Source organism: Daucus carota, chromosome 1 (assembly GCF_001625215.2).
Source record: "Daucus carota subsp. sativus chromosome 1, DH1 v3.0, whole genome shotgun sequence".
In the NCBI taxonomy this organism is placed as follows: domain Eukaryota; kingdom Viridiplantae; phylum Streptophyta; class Magnoliopsida; order Apiales; family Apiaceae; genus Daucus; species Daucus carota.
The window spans coordinates 29674091-29682415 of record NC_030381.2 but is presented as its reverse complement, the minus strand read 5'-3'; the positions used below and the strand labels follow the sequence as shown (position 1 = coordinate 29682415).

At 37.2% G+C, this 8325-nt stretch overlaps 1 long non-coding RNA gene across 3 annotated transcripts; it reads left to right on the top strand.

Annotated features, from left to right (window-relative positions):
• Positions 1 to 5244: 5244 nt before the first annotated feature.
• LOC108194284 (uncharacterized) lies at positions 5245 to 7950 on the top strand. Of its 3 annotated transcripts, none has more exons than XR_001801387.2 (6): positions 5246 to 5770; positions 5862 to 5913; positions 6022 to 6213; positions 6293 to 6346; positions 6703 to 7418; positions 7485 to 7950. It is a non-coding gene; the product is annotated as an uncharacterized LOC108194284 (long non-coding RNA). The 3 variants fall into 3 exon arrangements; XR_001801377.2 differs by having other exon boundaries at positions 5247 to 5770; positions 6113 to 6213; XR_001801388.2 differs by having other exon boundaries at positions 5245 to 5770; positions 5862 to 6213.
• The last annotated feature ends 375 nt before the right edge of the window (positions 7951 to 8325 follow it).

Sequence of the window (8325 nt, the reverse complement as noted above, 5' to 3'; positions counted from 1 at the left end):
TGGGTACATCTTCTACAAACCCTCACGAGACCGCACTCGTCCACTAGGGCGGCCTAGGGGTTTACAGGGCTTGTTGCATGAGCTAAATGCAACCATGATCACCTACGGAAGTGGTACTAGCGAGGACATCGGAACATGCATTCACGGGACAAAAGCGAGCAAAATTTGGACTCTGAGACAGAGGCCGGCGCGCCCGCGCCGAGACGCGGCGCGACCGCGCCCCTGCTTGCAGGACCAGCGCGCCCTCGCCGGCCTGGCGCGCGGCGGCGCTGAGGCCTGCGGGAGAAAGGCTGGTTTGACCCTTTTTACGGGCTTTTGACTTGTACGGGGCCTAGTCGACTTAGGGTAGTCCATATTATTTTGTGAATGTATTGTAACGATAGTCATTGTACAATTTCTAGGGATTATTCAAGTTTGTAACGTAAGAACATCTACTGTAAGTAACGGAGCGAGAATCATTCAACGCGAGGAATTGACAACTCCGAGTCAAGAACGAGGAACACTCTGTAACGTTGTATTTTCGTTTCATTAATCCAAGTTTTATTTTCGTTTAATTCTTCTCCTACTTTTATTTATCATGTTTTCATTAAAACCCATGATGTCGATTAGTTTAATTATGAACTAACCGCCTTCGTGGGATTCTAATGGATTTCTCGATGTAGTTTAGATATAATCTATACCTGATTAATATTGTGATGTATGTGATTTCTTTGCATGACCGTGCGTATTCTTCTTAGGTGTGTAGCTAACATCTAAGTTGTTTGTTAATTCCTTCTTATACGACAGGGAATGATTGAATTTAGAACTTTGTCATGTAAACACGGGATTATGTGAATTAAACATAATTAGTGAATTGACTTGAACTATTTCTTTTCGCCCCGTGTAATCACGATAGATGACTTGCAATTTAAACCTTTATGTGAACAATTCACTATAGACATATAGGAACTGCACATACTTGGTGTCCATGCGAATTTTATCTCTTTTGTGGATTTCAAGTGGTATGATGCATGTACAACGACAGTTGGCATGTATTACTTTAGTGTCGTCTGATTAGCTATCACAATCACATGTTAATTAGGAAGATTAATTCTGAGTGAACTCGATAATGAAGTTGGAATCCCATGTTTTCCTATTCTGACTTTGATTAGTAATTAGCCATTAGTATAAAACCAAACCACTCTTGTTATTGTCTTAGCAGTGGATAACAATCATACATTGGTGCATAGGTACATATTTCTAATACACAAGTCTCTGTGGGAACGAACTGAACGTTAGTTCTATATTACTTGTGACCGCGTACACTTGCGTGAATTTTATGCGAATAGGTGTTAACGTGGATTGGCCGGTATTCGGGGCCAATATGCAGTATCCTCCTCCCGATTCTCCTCCCACAGAGGAGGAGGAGGATTCAGACTCTCTTTAGTTGCGTTTTGCTCTAGCCTTTTTATCACCTTCAATGGGGACATTGAAGATTTTAAGTTTGGGGGTGGTAATATAAGGAAAAGTATTGTATTTGTATTGTTTGTATTTTATTTGCATGCTTGCGTTCATAGTAGTTCACGTTTTTTTTTATTATTTTATTTTTCACATTTTATTTTTCACGTTTAGTGTTAATTGTTGTAACTCGTATCATTCGTATGAATCATGAAGTTTTTCTAGCCAAGTTAATTGCCTATGATGAGATTATGTGCATAAGTTTTCGATTAGTAATCTTAATTGCATGCTAGGCTTAGTACTTTGAAATTACTTGTGTGGAAATTGTAATTCACATATGTTCTAGAGACAGGATTTAGACGAACTTCTTGAATTCTAGGATTGAATTGGACACCTTTAAGCTTAGAGCTTTAAATCTTAAGTTTGGGGGAACTGAAGGATAGATATACCTTTCCAAAAAAAAATTATAGAAAAAGAAAAAAAAAGTAGCAATAAGTTCACTAAAAAAAATAAGGTGGTAGAATTGACTAGGTTGAGCTCATTAGTACTCGAGCAATTAAGTCTAAGGAGACTTTGTACCTAGCAACCTAAAGCCCTCGTGGTTTGGGATTGTTGACCCAACGCTCGCTACATTGGTACTAGTGCATAAATCTTTAGGGATCTCAGCCATTGCATGGTCAAATAAACCACTGATATGCATAAGTGAACAGTTGGTGTGTGAAGTCTTATGGTGGTCGTAACGCACTTACCCTGCGAAGAGTCCCCACCTTAGACCGAGCAAGTAATCACCAATATTAGGCATAAAAAAAAAGAAAAAAAAATAGAATCAATAAGAGAGGTGTAGAAGTTCTTTGGTGACCTTAGCTTTTAGTTGGTTCGAAGTGACGAGGTGTTAAGTCTAGTACTTTTACGATTCATGAATAGGATTCTGTTAAGGTAGTAGTCTTTGTCTTGTCTCACTAAAGAACATGCTAGCACACACATGGCACTCCATACATGTAATAAAAGGGTATTTGGCTTTGGTGCGAGAGAGGTGAATTTTGAGAACAATTGCACAATCTGAGGTATTTATAATTGACAAGGCAACTACTTCATGGTTCACTCATGCATCATATAGTTGCATTTATGCATTGCATTTAGAAGTAGTGTGTCTGTTGACGCTTGAGGACAAGCATTGGTTTAAGTTTGGGGGTGTGAATAGTGGATTTTATATCCACTTGGAGGCCTTCATTTCCACTTAAATTGATCGTTTGTACTCGAGTGTTTTGTAACTTTTGATGTGTTTTTGTGTTTTTCTGTGCAGGCCATGAGTTGAGGTGATGAAAGCAATTCTCTATCATTTTCGGTTGGTTTTGGAGTATAATTTGCTAGAATAGAGATAGTGGACTCCTCGCGACTTAAAAATTTTGTGGGTTCATCTTCTACAAACCCTCACGAGACCGCACTCGTCCACTAGGGCTGCCTAGGGATTTAAAGGGCTTGTTGCATGAGCTAAATGCAACCGTGATCACCTACGGAAGTGGTACTAGCTAGGGGACAACGAACGTGCACTCAAACAAAGAAGCGAAGAAAAACAGCAAGCCAAGTCAGTGGCCGGCACGCCCGCGCCAAGTGGCGGCCTGCCCGCGCCACCAACTGCAGCCCAGCGCCCCCGCGCTGTCCAAGCGCGCGCCCGCGCCACTCTCTACCGGGAAGTTGTAATTTTTTATATATTGTGGGCTGTTGACTTCGGCTGAGGCCCGGTTGCCTTAGGTTAGCATAGGGGACATGTTGAGTGTATTGTACGATAGTTTTTACGAGTTTGTAACAAGTTTTAATCAAGTTGTTACGTAAGTTCTAAACATGGAGTGTGACGGCTACGAGTGAAGAACAATTGCAATTTCAATTCTGTAAAGTTGTGGATATTATTTCTTCTCTTGTATTACCGTACACTTATTTATTAATTGAAGCAGTCTTCGTATTTTCAATTCTATTGTTTTATTTATCATGTTTTCATTAGAACCCATGATGACGCTTAGATCGATTATGAACTAATCGCCTTCATGAGATTCTAACGGATTTATCTACGTAGTTCAGTAATGATTTTGCCTGATTAATTGTGTGACGTACGTTGATTTCTTTGCATGGCCGTACTTATTCTTCTTGGATGCATAGCTAACATCTAAGTCGTTTGTTAATTCTCTTTTAAGCGACAGTGGATAATTGGATTTAGAACTTTGCCATGTAAACACGGGATTATGTGAATAAAACATGATTTGTGATTTGATCTGAACTATTTCTTATCGCCCTGTGTAAACAATATGGATGACTTGTAATTAAACCTTTATGCTTTAAAATTCTATAGACATATAGGGTCCGAGCATATTTGGTGTCATGAGAATTCTATCTTAATTGTGGATTTCAATTGGTATGATATGTGTACAACGAAAGTTGGCATATATTACTTTCGTGTTATCTGATTAGCTATCAACAGTCACATGTTAATTAGAAGGCAAATCACTGAATGAAGTAGATAATGAAGTTAGAATCCCATGTGTCTTTATTCTGATTAAATTCTAGTTTAGTTAATTTGTTATAAAAAAACCACCAATTTGTTACTTGTCTTAGCAGTGGATGATAATAATACTCTGTTGAATAAGTGCATAAATAGTGAATACACCAGTCTCTGTGGGAATGAACTTAATTCAGATTCTATATTACTTGTGACCACGTACTCTTGCGTGATTTTGTGCAAACAGGCTTTCTTTTTGTTGGAAACTTTCTTTTCAGTCTCCACTTCAACTTTGAGAGAAACAGATCTTGATTTCTTCCAATGTCTCTTGCTTCTCTGTTCCATATCAAGTTCATGGGTTTTCAACATCCCATAGATCTCATCCAAATCCATCTCTCCTAACTCATTGTTATCTCTAATTGTTGTTGTCTTCAAATACCACTTTTCAGGCAAAGCTAGAAGAAACTTTAGATTGGAGTCTTCAACAACATACTCATTGTCAACTAATGACAGATCATTCAAAAGCTTCACAAATCTGTCATAGATTTCAGTTAATGACTCATCAGACTTTGAGTCAAATACTCCTGAGTGAGTATTGTCTTCCTTTTTTTCTTGATAGCTTTGGTTCCTTGACATTTGACTTCCAAAGCATCCCAAATCTCCTTGGCTGTTTTACATCCAATTACTCTATTGGACATAACATTATCAAGAGCGCTGTGAAGAAGATGTTTCACTTTTGCATCCTTGCTGATGGAAGAGATATCTTCTCAAGTGAAATCCTTCTTTTCCTTGGGAATTACCTTTTGATCCTCCCCAACATCAACAGAAAGCTTTGTTGGAATATGTGGACCATCCCTGATTCTGTTCATGAATTCAGGATCAGTAGCTTCTAGGAACATGGTCATCTTGACCTTCCAGATAGGATATTCTGAAGCTTTCAGCATTGGAACCCTAATGGACTCATATCGGCTTGTGGAATTCAATTGCTTGTTGTTAGACATGATTGTGTGTTGTTTATGGATCGTAAACTGTAAATAAACAGCCTCTGCTCTGATACCACTTGTTAGGCCGTATTAACCGCTGATGTATCAGTGATTAAAATCACACAAAATAGTAATATTAATATTGAACTTGAATCACCAAAAGCTTTTATATATAATGAATAAAAGTTGTTTACAAGAACTCAACTCCTCTCTCAGAGATGTAAATATCAATGAGAGCTGCTAGGGTATATAATAATATAATCGAATGAACAACTCATATAGAGTAACCCTAATCTGTGTTAATATAGACACGGTTACAAAATCAATCTTAAATCAAATTCCTATAAATCAGCTTAATAAAATTTCAATCATGGAGTGCTTCTGATTTTCTGTTCAGTTTCCATAACCAGCAAAATACTCCTCCGCTTCTATCCTCCTTTAGAGTCTATCTGCTTCTGAGCTTTGTCCATGTGTAAACTCTATCGAGTCTGGCCTAAGTAAACTCTGATCAGTCTTTAGCATAAACTCTGATCAGCTTTTTGTTAAACTCTGATCACTCCTGTTCTTAAACAAAATTTAGAACATTAGTAATCATCAATTATATCTAACATATTTTCTCGGCCGATCATTAGGGTTTCGTTTCTACTCCAATTCTATATCTACTGTAAAAAAAATTGATGTTTATATATCTCATTGTATTTAGTTTCCTTTTTTTTGTAGTCTAAGTGTTTGATTAATGGTCTAAGAGAGTTGTAGTTTTTTTAGTGTTCTTCTGATGTCCATTCTCCACTGTCTAACATAACCAACCTTGGGAGAGTTGTTAGCATTAGAAGAAGTATCTACTTCTTTCAGGAGAAAGGTTCTTCTCCCTCAGCCATGTTTGTAAACCCATTTTTAAATTTTGACTTAATAATAGTATTTTAATCATGTTTTACGTTTGTTTTATGCAGGTTAATGTAAACCGGGAGAACGTTGGTCTGTATAATTCAGACAAACTGAAAGGTAATCATCTTCTCAGTGAATTTTGGACGTACTGTGTTTTATGTTATTAAATTCGTTGTTATTTTTCCTTTTTCTTCTTAACAATTGATATGTTGTGATATCTCGTAGAACCTTTCCGCAACAATTGATATCCCATGGTTCTATGTAAGTTATGAGTTATCCACTTCACGTACTCTAGATGCGGGTTTTAAATTTTTAGGTGCTACTTACACCCACCTACCTTATGATTGTGATGGATATGCTTCTGGAGGCTAGCGTTTTGAACGCACTTTAGGTGCAGGCATATTTAGTGAAGATGAGGTATCTTGAATGTGTTAAATTTCAACATTTGGTGAATCTGGAACATTTAATCAACTACTCTTTTGTATAAAACTTTCAGGCTCAAAACTTCTTTCAGCAACTAATCTCAGGAGTAAGCTACTGTCATTCAATGGTAAAGAAATTCTTATATGAACTGCCTATATCATCTGCATGTTCATCCGCTTATGCATGAGTAATTTTTGACAAGATTGTTGAGATATGGATATTTTCATACCATTGTGTTTAGTAGCAAGGTCTGGATGTAATTATTTTACAAGATTTCGGGCTTAGAAAAGGTAAGTTCTGCTCCAATTTGAGTAATGGAACTGACAACCTCAAATCATGTTGTCTCTACAAAGATTGTGCCATTTAGTCCACCTATTGGCCAGGGGGCAAACTGATATATTATTAGTTTGCAAGACTTATTTGTAGAGGAAGTGTTTTCTATATGTAATATAGATCATTTTAGTTACTTGTTCTATTTTGCAGCAAGTATCTCATGGGGACTTGAATCTGGCCAACATTATGCTAGATGGAAGCCCTGCAAGAAGATTGTAAATATGTGATTTTGACTTCTCAACGGTGAATCTTTTATAGACGCGGATACAATTGATGGAATGGTTGATACAATCTGAGTCAACCAGATAAAAATATGTAACAGAGACAAAGTCAAATGGTGCATGTTCATTTTTTAAGTTTGTTTTTACTGGAAATCTGCAGACCTTTGATAAGATGACACTTCTTTTGTATTTGGAGCAAATTAATGCTACTGCTGGTTTTTACAGACAATAAGGTGCATGGGAAACATGGGCAAACTGGCCATTCTGGAGAACTGGAACTTGGAACTCGCAAACTCCTAAAACAGTGAGTGATCCAATGTTCGACGTTAGTTTTGATTGTGACAAGGAGAACGATGGAGTTCCAAGGGCATTTATCATTAAGAATAATCATCATCATGAATTCTACCTTAAGACCCTTACTCTTGAAGATGTTCCTGGCCACAATCGTGTTCATTTTATTTGCTTGCCACATTTTACAAGAAAAAATTGAAGAAATAGTAAAACTATATGAAGGGGAGATCAAACTATATGATGGCCCTGTATTGTCAAGTGTTCGAGATCGTATATCATCACAAATTCTCAGAAAACTACTTTGAAGTGATGGTGAGCCAGTGTTTCAAATCCCTATGCCACAAGTGATTAAAGGTATTATAAGAAGATCTAACTTTCCTTTATTAGAAACATGTGTTTTTTTGATTAAGTTTATCACAGATGAAGTGCGCAAAAAGGGTGGACTGAAGTGCGTGAAAAGGGTCATGGTGACAAGAAAGATGAACCTTGGTGGCCTAAAATGCAGACTCGAAATGAGCTAATAGAGTCATGTACTACCATAATTTGGCTGGCTTCTGCTCTTCATGCAGCAGTAAACTTTGGACAATATCCATATGATGGCTACCTCCCTAACTGTCCAGCAATGAGTAGGCGCTTCATTCCTGTTCCTGGCACATAGGAAAATTGAGTTTTGTAGAATATGCTTCTTTTTCTTCTGATTTGCATAAAGAAAAGGAAGATGTTTAGGTTAATTCGAAAGTGCTAAGATTTTCCCATGAAGTGTTTATGAGTTCTTATCTATTTTTGGTCATGTAAAGTTAAATGTGCTAAGATTTGCATGAACAAAGGAAGATGTTGACATGTGTAAGAGTTTGTCTATATTTTCCTGTGTACCAGATTTTTTTTATGTAGTACACTACTTTAGCTATACATTATATCCTTTAAATCAATAGCCATTAAGTATTTCAGCTTTTGTTTAAGGAAAAATAAATACAAGTGTTTCCTGTTTCAGCTTATCTTGAGGTGCTAAATACATAGTAGCTCTGTTTCAAGCATTCTTTGTGGTCTATCTAGCTCTCTTCCTGCTACAAAAATTGTCAGTGGGGGAGGAGATGGGACTATTGTTTCAGAGATATTTTCTATACTATCTCTTTGGCTGTTTGAGAAGCAGAAGCAGGGGGCTTCTGCTTCTAGACCCGTTTGTGTAAATAAGCAGAAGCGCTTTTAAGAAGTGAGATTGATAGCTTCTCTCTCACAGCTTCTGCTTTTTTTCCAAACACTT